Here is a 13,070-nt window from a genome sequence, read left to right as displayed (position 1 = left end):
AAATTGTTATTGTACTGGTAGTGTTAAGATTGGTATTGTTGTTGTACTCAAATTCTCAAAATCGTTTAAGACTTGTATTGTTAATGGTACTCAAATTATCCCTGAACTTGCCCCTAAACTTTATGTTGCATTGCTGCTGTTACACTTGTATTGTTGCTGATATTCAAATCATTTTAGAGTTTTGGTTAATCCGTCGGGTTTCGGGTACCCACAGGTTTCGGTTTCGGGGATGGATTTTCACTCTAAACGGTTTCGGTTTCGGATTTCAGTTTTGGGTCCCCAGACACTCCACATGAACCGAACCCACCTCGTTGCCATCCTTACATCTGATCATCATCCTTTGAAATCCTTGCTATAAACATTAGGCACTTAGGACGAATATGTTTGAGTGAACCACACTCAAAACATCTCGGAGGGCCAAAATTCCCTCTCTTGATCTAAGTTTCTGCAAAGCTTTACTAATGCGAGTAGAGAGGAGTGCCAAATCATGTTCCAGGAGTTGTTCTAGTTGTTCATTAGTTAGTGAAGGCAAACAAGATAAAGCATAGCTACTTGAAGAATTATCATTATGAGACATGCTAGATTGTGAAGTTGAAGCAATTGATTTATAACCATGCTTCCTATCAAGAACATCTAGTTCATGAGTTTTCAATTTAGAATAAAGCACATCTAGTGTGAGAGAACTCATGGTAGTTGATTCTTTGAATATAAGTTAGTTTCATGTCCCAAATAGACATGTCTAAAGCACCAAGTAATTGTCTATCATTAGCAGCATCAGTATATGTAACTCCAACAGCATGTAAATTGCTAGGAATTTTATTAAAACGTGCAAACAAATCATCAACAGATTCACCAAGTTTCATCTCAAAGCACATGTATTCTTTTTTAAACATATCTTGGCGCACCTCTTTTACTGAATTTGCACCTTCGTGATAATCACAAAGTGCTTTCCATACCTCATATGCCAACTTGTGATGAATAAAACGGTCGAAGTCACTCCTTCCTAAACCTTGGATGATCAAATTCCTAGCCTTGTTGTTGTTCTCCACATTTGCTCGATTAGTGTCACTGGCTTGATTAGGTACTTGAAAAAGAGTAATCACCTTCTCCCAAATCAGCGAGCCTTGTGATTGAATGTATGCATCCATCTTTGCTTTCCAGAATTGAAAATCAACACCATCGAAAACACACAGTTTTGTGGAATACCTATCCATTGCTATTGATTCTAATCACTGGTTAACATGAATTAGAAAATATACTACCTCTGGTACCACTTATAGGATCGAAGCCCTCGAATCTAGCTATCAGAGGGGGGGGGGTGAATGATAGCACAAATCGCAGCAGAAAATTTTTCACCCTTAAAACAAATTCTGGATACTCCACTAAATCAAGTGTCATTCTTACACCATAACTCCTAAATTTGTGAAACTTGGTAAAAAAACAATATATGAAATTATGAAGCAAACCCAAACTGGAATCACGTCAATCGGAGGTCTACAACTCAAGATATAAAATAAAAATCAGACTGTGTCAGATGGTGCTGAGAATTGATTAAATCCTAATTTATTGATTAAGCAAAATATATGAAAGGCTCATCAATCAAAAATATCAGATCAAAAGTTCAATGCCCTAACACGGTTTTGGATGGATCAAAATAGTTATAATCACGTTGTTGAAATCAATCTAAAACCAAAACCGTAAACAAGATTGAGCATCCGAAACAAAGAGCGAAGAGGAAGAGCAAAGATTACCAACACATCACTTACGAAACATTGATCTTTATTGCATCAAAGACCTCCGAGTGATCCTAAAATCCTAGATGAATCCCTTTTCTCTCTATGAAAAACAAAACCAGCACCGCTTCCTCATGTCGCTGTTCGCCACTGCTCCAAAAGCATCGGCCGTCATGACCGAACCCTCCTGGTTCGTGCTCTTTTTATTTGCCCAAGTCCAACCCGGCCAACATGACCACCTGACTGAGCCACGCAGTCGAACTAACCAACTAGCATGTTGTTGGTTCCCTTTTCTTACTCGGCAAAGCCTAGCATGTATGAGCCTCTCGCATGCATGCATGTACGTAACCAGTCCAACCTAATTAAAAGTGGCACCGACTCCAGGTCTTCATGCGTGCAGCCCCACTGCCCACACGCACGACCACCACAGCTACAAACTCGTGTAGCACCACGTTACTGAGCCATCCTTGGCTTGTGTCTCCTCAGCACGTCTAGACCACTCACACACCTCGAGCAATGCCTGACATATACACCCGACAACCATGCTGTCACAGCTAGCGATGCTAGCTCCTCCAATCAGAACGTTGGCAGTCGCGTTCCAATCAAGATCATCCGTCGACACCGAGACACATGCTCGCGTATCGACAAACCTTCACATGCACCGTTCTCTAGCCTGAAAGCCTTGCATGACAACCTTAACTAATATGACCTAGTTCCCTTAACTTAGTCCCACTACTGGAAAACTGAGCATTCATCCTAAGGCTCAGTACCGGTTGCGTTTTGTATATTAGTACCGGGCTGTCGGGGGGAAATATTAATGACTTTGTTATTCTCCTTATTCGACCGTCGTAAGGGCCCAGGCCCACCTCCAGTGACAGTGACCTCCACCGACTTGGCACAAATAGGGAATATTCTGCTTTGCCTCGCCCAACCCATGGTCCTAGGGTCGGACGTGCCCGACCGCCCGAGGACCGCTCCACATCCCTCACCGCAAGGTTCCACCTCGCCCGACCCTGGGCGCAAGGGGTCGGACGCGCCCGACCCCTCGCCACAAGGCTCCGTCTCACCCGACCCCGGGATGCTGGGTCGGACGCATCCGGCCCCACAGATCAAAGCTTTGCCTCAACCGAGGACATGCGCGGACCTACAAACGAGGACGCAGATCTCATGGGTCCTCACCGATCTCGCCATAAATGCAGATGGGACGCTCATGTTCGGAATACGGCTCTAACACACGGAGAGGCGCCTGCACTCCTCGACGCGACCAGCCGGAATGTTGGGCAGTGCACTGCTGCCACGACTGCACCGTCCTAACCCCCCATTGTAACGTCCGTCATAGGGAACTCATCGCCCATGCTACCTGACGGAGGACGGCGCACCGCCCGGTTTCTCGCTTGGCCTGGCAAGAAGGGCACATCGGTCATGCCCCCCAGCCAGCACGTGTGGCTACAGTAGTCAGCATCGCCCGCGACGTGCACGGCTATAGTGGCAAGTCATCATCATCAACTCGCACGTCTACAGTGGTTGGTCACCACGCACGTCTCACGTGCTCGGTTACAGTGGCCAACCGCTGGGTCATCGATGGGACCCAACGGCAACCACCCCTCCTCGGTGGCCATGCTGACAGGATGTAGAAATTAGAAGGGAAGGCGGCAACCCCAGTGGCTCGGCCTGTCTCCCTGTGCTTTGCCTTTCTTGCTTACCATTCTACCTTTTTACTTTCCTTACGCCCAGCTCATTTGTAACCCCTGTATCCTCCTTGCACTATAAAAGGAGACCACGGGGCCTGAAGGCAAAGGATCCTGGGAGACCGAACCCCGAATTCACCCAAGTACGAACTAACCGAACCACCAGACAAAAAACACCCACAGAGACTTGGGACCAGCTTCCCTCTTTCGCCCGTTTGTAACCCCTACTACAAACTTAGCATGAGTAACACGAGCAACCTCCCACACTGGACGTAGGACAATTCCAGTCCGAACCAGTATAAATCTCGTGTCCTCACATGCAACCATCCGAGCCTTACGTGAATAGAAAACAAATTTACTTGCCGGAGTCTTGACCCGTGATTCTTGACACCAACATTTGGCACGCCAAGTAGGGGGCCTTTGCGCGTACAACGATCATCACCAGCTTTGGATGGCCAACCACGACATCGGCTTCGCTCCTAGCTCCCACATCCGCTTCGGGAGCCTAGACTTCCTCACCACGGGAGAGGGAATCGAGCTGATACCTCTCCTCATCCTGCCCGCTCACCCCGTCACCTCCGGCTCCGCCGCCAGAACAGTGGTGAGCGGCCAGGCGCGCACCACGGGAGCTCCTTCGGAGGAGCGGCCCTTTGGCCTACGCATCATTGTGACGACTTACGGTCATCTCCTAGCACGATCCATGTTCGTGCCACCCGTGAACAACAAGTTCCTGGGCGTAATGGAAACGATCTCCGACGCTGGTTTCGACAACGGGAGCCTCCACCCCTCGCGTGAGTGCTTCATGGCCGACGTGCACTCCGCGGGGTCCAACAATGACGGCGGCAAAGGGAGGCAGCGCACTCCCCCACCACGCGCCAAGGTCCCAGAGTAGCCTCGGCTGCCGGAGGAGTGCACGGTGCCCAATCAGGAGGTCGAGCACCCCCGCAATGAAGGCAGAGCACGTCAATGGGCACGTGATGTCCAGTCGTGCATCTGCAAGGATGAGGATCATCCTCAACTCTTCGCACACGCCAGCCAAAACATCACCACTGCAGCGGTCCTACTCCGATGACTCCCCGAGCCAGCGACGCTCGAGGAGCGACAGGCCCACCAAGAGGTGCGCAACCTGTTTGAGTGCGTCGCAGTCCAGCAGGCGGAGAGCTCCGTGTCCCGGCAACGCGGGCACAACACCAGCAGGGCAGTGCCCACCGCGCCTCCCGAAAGGTGTGAGGAGTCTGTCCACCAGCCTCCCCCAGGACAGAACCGGGCTGCGCCCGCTCGACGGACCCACATCACCTGCAGGTGGCGGAGCCCCATCTGTCCACCGGCGCTTTGGTCCCGTCCGCGACGCTCGTGACACCCTGGACGCGCGGAGGTGCTCCCGCACAGACAGGGAGGATGGAGTCGACTGCGGCTACCACGTCTACTATGGTGACCGCTACGACAGCGAAGAAGACCGGAGCCCGAGCCTCGACCTAGCGGGGCCCAGGGCCTTCTCCGCGCGCATCCTAAACGTGCCGTTCCTGGCACATTTCATGCAGCGCACCAGCGTGGCCAAGTACTCTGGGGAGACGAACCCTGGGCTTTGGCTCAGCAACTACCAGCTCGCCTGCCAGGCAGGTGGGGCGGATGATGACCTGTTCATCATCCGCAACCTCCCTCTTTTCCTAGTCGACTTCGCGCGAGCCTGGCTAAAAAACCTTCCCTCAGGCCGGATCCGTAACTGGAATGACTTGAAGGACATCTTCATGGGGAACTTCCAGGGCACGTACATGCACCCTGGAAACTCCTGGGACCTCCGAAGCTGCCGTCAGGGGTCGAATGAGACTCTCCGAGAGTACATCCGACGCTTCTCCAAGAAGCGCACCGAGCTCTCCAACGTCACCGATGCCGACATCATCGGGGCCTTCTTGGCAGGGACCTCTTGTAGGTCCCTGGTCCACGAACTGGGATGTACCACCGAGGAGCTCCTCAACATCGCCACCAACTTCGCCTCGGGTGAGTAGGCCGTCGGGGCGATCTTCAATCGCTCCAAGGGCAAGGCAAAGCGAGAGAAGCACGCCGACGAAGGCACCTTCAACTGCCAGAAGAAGAGGAACATCGAATAGCTAAGTCACTTTTACCCTTAGCTATCATTTCTAAGCTATGTACATGCGCCTCCACCATTTTTGTTTGTGAAAAAAGGGGTGTTTTGAGTTGCTTTCGCTAAAGTTTTGTTCCAAGCTTAGGGATATCCGACCCTGGCTCTGCCCCAGGGTCGCATATCCCTCGGGGGCTATCAAGGGCTCCGGCCCAAGACACTTGGCGTCCTCTCAAAACATCATTTTTTCCAAACTGACCCTCTTCCTAAAAGTTTGGGCATGAAAAGAGAGGAGTGCGCGAACGATGCTCGGGCAAGCCCGATTGGACTGCAAGAAACCCACGCCCCAGCGGCTACGGTGCCTTTGCTCATCAGCGCTTCCTGACGCGCCCGACTCACACTCTGAACTTTCCAAACCCAAAAAACAGAAAGAGGATCGAAAAGTTTTTCAAAAAAATTGCATAAATAGACAGGCCTCAGTGGCCATCGCAAACGCAAGTTCAGGGTTACTTAATTCTTTACATATTTTTGGGCATCTTTGCCCGATACAGCTAACTCTCATCACGGGTGCTCCGGCGGGACGGCTTCCTCCTCCAAGAGCTGCGCCAAGGCCTCTGCAGGAGAAAGCACCGACGCGCTCATCCCCTCCTCTTGGACCACCCTAAGGTCTTCGCAGATGATGCGGACGACGTCCTGCAGGTTGGCGTGCTCGGTGCGCTCCGCAAGGTCGCTCTCAAGGCCTACCCAAAAAATCCCACAAAGTCAGGAACCAGCGCAACGCTACAAGCGAAGAAACGAGGACAACGAAGTCCTTACCATCAGATTGGGCTCGCAGCAGACGTTCCCAGTCGACTCCTTGGGATACAGCGATCTGAAGACCCTGCAGCTGCGACTAGAGCCGACGGACCTCCTTGCTCAGGTCGGCCACCATCTTCTCAGTCTCAGCCTTCTGGCCCGCCTCGAGGTCGCAATCTCGGCTGGCCGCATCACGCTCCTGCCGAGCGGTGTGCCGCTCGTGCCGGATGCACTCGACGGTCTTCTGAAGAGCTTCATGCTCCTTCTTCAACCGGGCGAGCTCCTCGGCGTCACGACGGGCCTTCTCGGCGACGACCTGGAGCTTGTCCTCCGTCCTCCGCGTGCCTTCCCATGCCTCCTCCTGCGCTTCCAAGGCGGTGGCATTCTAGTGTGCGGCGGCGAGCTGCCTGGCCAGCTCCCCATTCCGTCGCGCCTCCCTGGAGAGGTGTTCCCACACCCCCCGCTCGCACCGAAGGAACTCAGACTTCCCCCAGCTGCAGTCCTGAAGGGCCTGCAGAATGTTTTGCGCTTAGAAATTGTTTGAAAAAAGAAGGACGGAGAAAGGTCACCATAGCTCAAACTTCACCCCATTCGTGGTGCCATAGGGAGGTGCTGCCAGATTGAAGATCATTTCTTGGGGATTTCACTCATTCAAGTGTTCTAAAGGTTAGAAACTTCATCCTCCCTTGATACATGGTCAGTATACTAAGTTTTATGCTGAGCTAGATTAATTTATGGTTTTTAGAATAAAGTATAATGGAGAAATTTTTCATTTATATGCATGTGTTATTTAGAGCTCATATTTGTGATTTCTAGAATATCTACAATTTTTTGGATGCTATATTTCGTATTTGTCAAAGATATTGATATGACGTTAGAGAAATAATTTCATAGTTTAGTATTTTTCAAATATGAGCTAAATAAATTATGGCAAATGTGAGCAAGATAAATTATGGTACATAGAGATAATAAGATGAAATAGAGGTACATAATTAGTAATATTTAGAATAAGCTACAAAACTCGCGAAGTCGACCTTAGAGAGGTAGCCAAGCTCATCTGCATTTCCATGAGAAAGTAATTAAGAACACGAATTCCATAAAATTTTGTACTAGTGAAAGATTGTTTGCACTCATTCTTGTTTAGTACAAAGGTTCATGGTACCTTGAGAGGAGCTTCTTTGTGAACCGGCGTTGGTGTTCCTCGTCGCCTTCTCCCTGATCGCGTTCTCGTTCACGCTGTTGTTGCACTTTGCCACTTCGCACCCGCCGACGGCGCACTTGAGTTTGTCGTACTGTATCATGTTGTTCGGGTCTGAAATTTAAATTTTTGTATTCCTATCTAAGCTTTTAGCAACATTTCAGTTTAATGGTATTTATTTCATGTTTGTTATGTTTCATTTATAATTGTATGATAGATCAGAATATCTTTGGTTCGGTTATATTTTGTAGATGGATTGACAATGGATGTACAACACAAACAAACATTCCATGGAGTACATTAATGGCTTGCGTGATTTTCTCGATCAGGTAGAATCCAACAAACTGCTGTCCGGTTCCATTTGTTGTCCATGCAGAAATTGCAAAAATGAGAAGGATTACTCATCCAGAAAGACTGTTCATGCCCACCAGTTCTAGATTCATACCTAACTATTTTGTTTGGACCAAGTATGAGAAAAAAGGAGTTATGATGGATGCTGAAGAAGAAGATGACAACATTCCTGACTGGATGCAAGGAGGTACCTTTGCAGATGCTCCAATGGGCGAGGTTGAAGAAGAGATGGGTAAGGCAGAAGATCCTATTTAGGTCAGGTGTTGCGAGATGCAAAAGGAAGACTACGAGAATGTGAAGGAGTTAAAAAAGTTCAAGCATATGTTAGATGATCATAAGAAATTGTTGTACACAGATTGCAAACAGGGGCACAAAAGTTGGGTACCACACTTGAAATGTTGCAATGGAAGGCAAAAAATGGAGTTTCTGACAAGGGTTTTGATGAGTTAATGAAAATCGTATAGAACATGCTTCCCGAGGGGAATGAATTGCCATCCTCAGCGTACAAAGCAAAAAAGGTTGTTTGACCTCTGGGTTTGGAGGTACAACAGATACATACATGTCCTAATGACTGTATCCTCTATCGCGGTGAGGAATACGAGAAATTGGAGGCTTGTCCTGTGTGCCAAGCACTGCGTTATAAGATCAAGCGAGATGACCCCAGTGATGTTGAGGGGCAGGCCAGCAAGAAGAATGTTCCTGTGAAGGTAATGTGGTATTTCCTTGTAGTACCACGGTTGAAGTGTTTGTTCAGAAATAAGGCACATGCAAAGTTGATGCGTTGGCACATAGAAAAACGTAAGCAAGATGAAATGATCAGACATCCCGCTGATGGGTCCCAATGGAGAACTGTTGATAGAGAATTTCTTGAGTTTGAAAAGGATGCAAGGAACATACGGTTAGGTTTAAGTACAGATGGATTCAATCCATTCGGTGAGTTCAGTAGTGGTCATAGCACTTGGCCTGTGACCTTATGTATGTTCAACCTTCTGCCCTGAATGTGCATGAAGCGAAAGTTCATTATGATGCCGGTAATTATCCAAGGTCCAAAACAACCTGGCAATGACATTGATGTTTACTTAAGACCATTGGTTGATGAACTTCTACTATTATGGAAGGAAGAAGGTGTACGTGTGTGGGATGAGGACAAAAATGAGACTTTTAATCTATGAGCATTGTTGTTAGTAACCATCAATGATTGACTGGCGCTTAATAATCTATCTGGACAGTCAAACAAGAGATTTTGAGCATGTACGCAGTGTTTAGATGATACTTGTAGCATGTATTTAAAACACTGTAGGAAGGTCGTGTATATAGACCATCATCGATTTCTTCTTGCTAAGCACCCTTAAGAAAGAAAGAGAGGCATTTTGAATGGGACGAAGAAAAATGTACTAAGCTCGTTTAGCGTAATGCTAAACGTGTATTTTCTATGATAAAGGACTATAGCATGTATTTGAAACACTGTAGCATGTATTTGGCAAGAGCTCTGGTAGTCAGTCTCTTCCGAACGACAAGGATGAACATGCACCCATGTGGAAGAAGAAGTCTATATTTTAGGAGCTACCTTATTGGGAAGTCCTTAAGGTCCGTAATGCAATTGATGTGATGTACTTGATGAAAAATCTTTGCGTGAACGTGCTTGGCTTCCTAGGTACATATGGAAAGGCGAAGGATACAATTGAAGCACGTCGGGACCTGAAACGTATGAAACAACGAGATGGCCTACATCCGGAAAGAGACATAATGGACATTACTTGCATCCTGCCAGTTACACTCTCAGCAAGGAAGAGAAGGAAAGCATATTTGAGTACTACAATAGTATCAAGGTCCCATCAACCTACTCCTCAAATATATAGGCAATAATAAATTTTAAACAAAAAAAATTTATAAATCTAAAGGCCCATGACTGCCACGTCCTGATGACACAATTGCTACCTGTTGCACTGAGGGGTATTCTACCAGAGAATGTGAGAATGACAATCGTGGAGCTATGTACATTCCTCAACATAATTTTTCAGAAGGCAATCCATCCAAACAATCTACTAAAGCTGGAGAATGATGCGGTGCAATGCCTTGTCAGTTTCGAGATGGTCTTTCCACCTTCCTTCTTTAATATTATGACTCACTTTCTAGTCCACCTTGTTGAAGAGATTTTTATTCTCGGTCCTCTATTTCTACACAACATGTTCCCTTTTGAGAGGTTTATCATAGTTCTGAAGAAGTATGTTCGTAATCGTGCCCGTCCGGAAGGAAGCATCGCAAAGGGATATGGAACGAAGGAGGTCATTGAGTTTTGTGTTGACTTTATTGACAACTTGAATTCGATTGGAGTCCCTGTATCATGCCATGAGGGGAGACTAAAGGGAAAGGGCACACTAGGGAGGAAAGCTTGGATGGATATTGATGAGGATACATTTCCTGCAACAATCATCCCTGGTCGCTCCATATATGGAGGAGCACAAGGCTATTGTATGGTCCTCAAACCAAGGGAAGACTGAGGCATGGTACTTTCGCCTCTTGGTTGTGGCGATGACTGATGGGTGATGACACAATTGAAGAACAACTAGCATGGTTGGCTAGGGGTCCATCTATCTCCGTATCAACATTCCAAGGATACGAGATAAATGGGTACACATTTTACACGAGATCCGAAGACCAAAAGAGCACAAACCAAAATAGTGGTGTCTGTATAGATGCAATAGACAACAATGGAAAAAAAGACAGATACTATGGTGTCATTGAGGAGATATGGAAACTCGACTATGGACCTTTGAAAATCCCTCTATTTCGGTGCCAATGGGTGAAACTTACTGAAGGTGGCATAACGACAGACAACTATGGGATGACAATAGTGGACCTCAACAAGATTGGATACAGAGACGAGCCATTCGTCCTAGCCAATGCTATAACTCAAGTTTTCTACGTGAAGGACATGTCAAGCAAACCAATAAGGAAGGATGCTAATAATTCAGATGACCAGCCAAAGCACCACATAGTTCTTATAGGGAAAAGAAAAATCATTGAAGTTGAGGACAAGACTGACATTTCAGAAGATTATGATAGTTTCAATGATCTTCCTCCATTTTCAGTCAAGGTTGACCCAAGCATCCTGTTAGCCAAAGAGGACGCACCATACTTAAACCGCGACCACAACCAAGGGACGTTCGTCAAGAGGAAGGTTATTAACGTTCAATTAGTTGATGTTGCATAATGTATTAGAACAATTATGTTCTGTTTTTGGTTATTGTAGTGGCACCACCCAAATTAAACTAGCTTAAGTATGGTAACCATCATCTCAATGGTTAATCTAGTCACACACACTTAAAATGATGTAATTCGGCAGTCTGTCGGGTCAAGCTCCATTTAACCACTGAATATCTCGATCGAAACAACATGCAACAAGTCTCACACGAAGGTGAGCGCAGATGATACAACATGGAATTCAGTTTACAAGCATAGAGTTCCCAGCTTAAATTACAAACCGAGTACAAAATTCATAAAGATTACAAGCCAGAGTTCTTAATAAAACACAGTAGAAGTCTAAAAGGTAAAGCACGAATAAGGATACATGACGACATGAGTAGCCCGCCAACATGTCATCCAGCACGAGACCACATCAAGGTGAGGCTGGAGACCACTCAACCGACCACCCTTCAAGTAGAGAACGCCCATCCCAAGGGTGATCGGCAACCAACTCTATCATCTCTTCACTAAGGCCTGAAAGTAAATAACACCTAGAAACATAATGCATAAAGTAAACATGTATTTAAGATAATTGCATAGTTTTGAAATTAGGGGTTATGCTCCAGGACTTGCCTTCGAGACTAGCCTTGGGCTCTTCTGAACTTTGGTTCAGGTCTTGGTATGCTTCAACTTGAGAGGCTTCGAGCTACTTACTCTCGGATGCGATGATCAACTCGTCAAGACCGTCGACTAGCGGGTTATCCACATGGAAATGCATATGTCTGAGTTGATTGAAAGGTGATGACTCATGCACAAAGTCAAGTTTAGAGAGTGCAGCAACTCAATCATACATCAAGATAACTTTGCAGCAACTCAACCATACAACATTTAAAGATCAACGAAGAGCATACAAGTATATCATTATCTACACAAGGAACACTAGAGTTTTCATGTGAGACATACCATTATCAAACTATGCCAATAATATTTCAGTAGCTTTGGTTGCAGCATGGCATGAATACCATGTCCTAAATATGTGATTTAGCATGTCATGATGGTATCTACACAAGAAACACTAGAGTTTTCATGTGAGACATACCATTATCAAACTATACCAATAATATTTCAGTAGCCTTGGTTGCAGCATGGCATGAATACCAGGTCCTAAATACGTGATTTAGCATGTCATGATGGCAACAAGATCTATGTACAACACGCTTATGAGTGAAACTATAGCAATAACATACTAGAGGCCAAATAAGTGACATATACAAGCAACCATAGAGATTCTGCTAGTAAACTTTTCAGGGACGAGCATGCTATTGATAAACAGCATAAAAATAATTTATTAGCCCATAATTCCAGCAGCAAGTATTTTTAATAATTTAAACTAGTTTATAGAAAGAATAATTATTCAAGAATCATTCTGTGTTATATCAATATAAATCATTTTCATGAGCTTACTAATCACACAAACACATTACTGTAAAACTTTCAGCATGATTGGACTCCCACAGAATTTATTTGAAATCAAACATTGCAAAACTGCAAATATGAAGAATAATTCATATCTAAAGTTATATAAGCAATTTGGTTCTACAAGCTTCCTAGAATACTTTTCCACATAGGAATATATTACTACAGATTTATCAGGATTTTATGAGTACTCAAGCTATTTATACTAAATTAATGAGATTAGACAACATGTATTTTAATCTGCAACAGAAACACATATTTCATAAGGACAAGTATTTTTCCTATGTGGATCTAACCATCAGGAACCCAACAAAATTTATTTCGTATTTTTACCAATTTTCTACGTTTTACTATGGATTTCATAAGTTTCAGCGAAGATTTACAACTATTAACTAAACTACTTTCACACCGAGGCCCCTGGGAACCTTATTTCCTAAAAGATCTACCCTTCATTTTTCAAAACAGACCTCACATCTAGCGCCTAGGTCCCTGAGAGAAATTCCACCTAACGCTCAAACCCAGAGCTTTTACGCATAACCCCCTAGACTTCTATTTCCTTCACA

Source organism: Setaria italica, chromosome VII (assembly GCF_000263155.2).
Source record: "Setaria italica strain Yugu1 chromosome VII, Setaria_italica_v2.0, whole genome shotgun sequence".
NCBI lineage: Eukaryota > Viridiplantae > Streptophyta > Magnoliopsida > Poales > Poaceae > Setaria > Setaria italica.
This window is presented reverse-complemented; position numbering follows the sequence as displayed.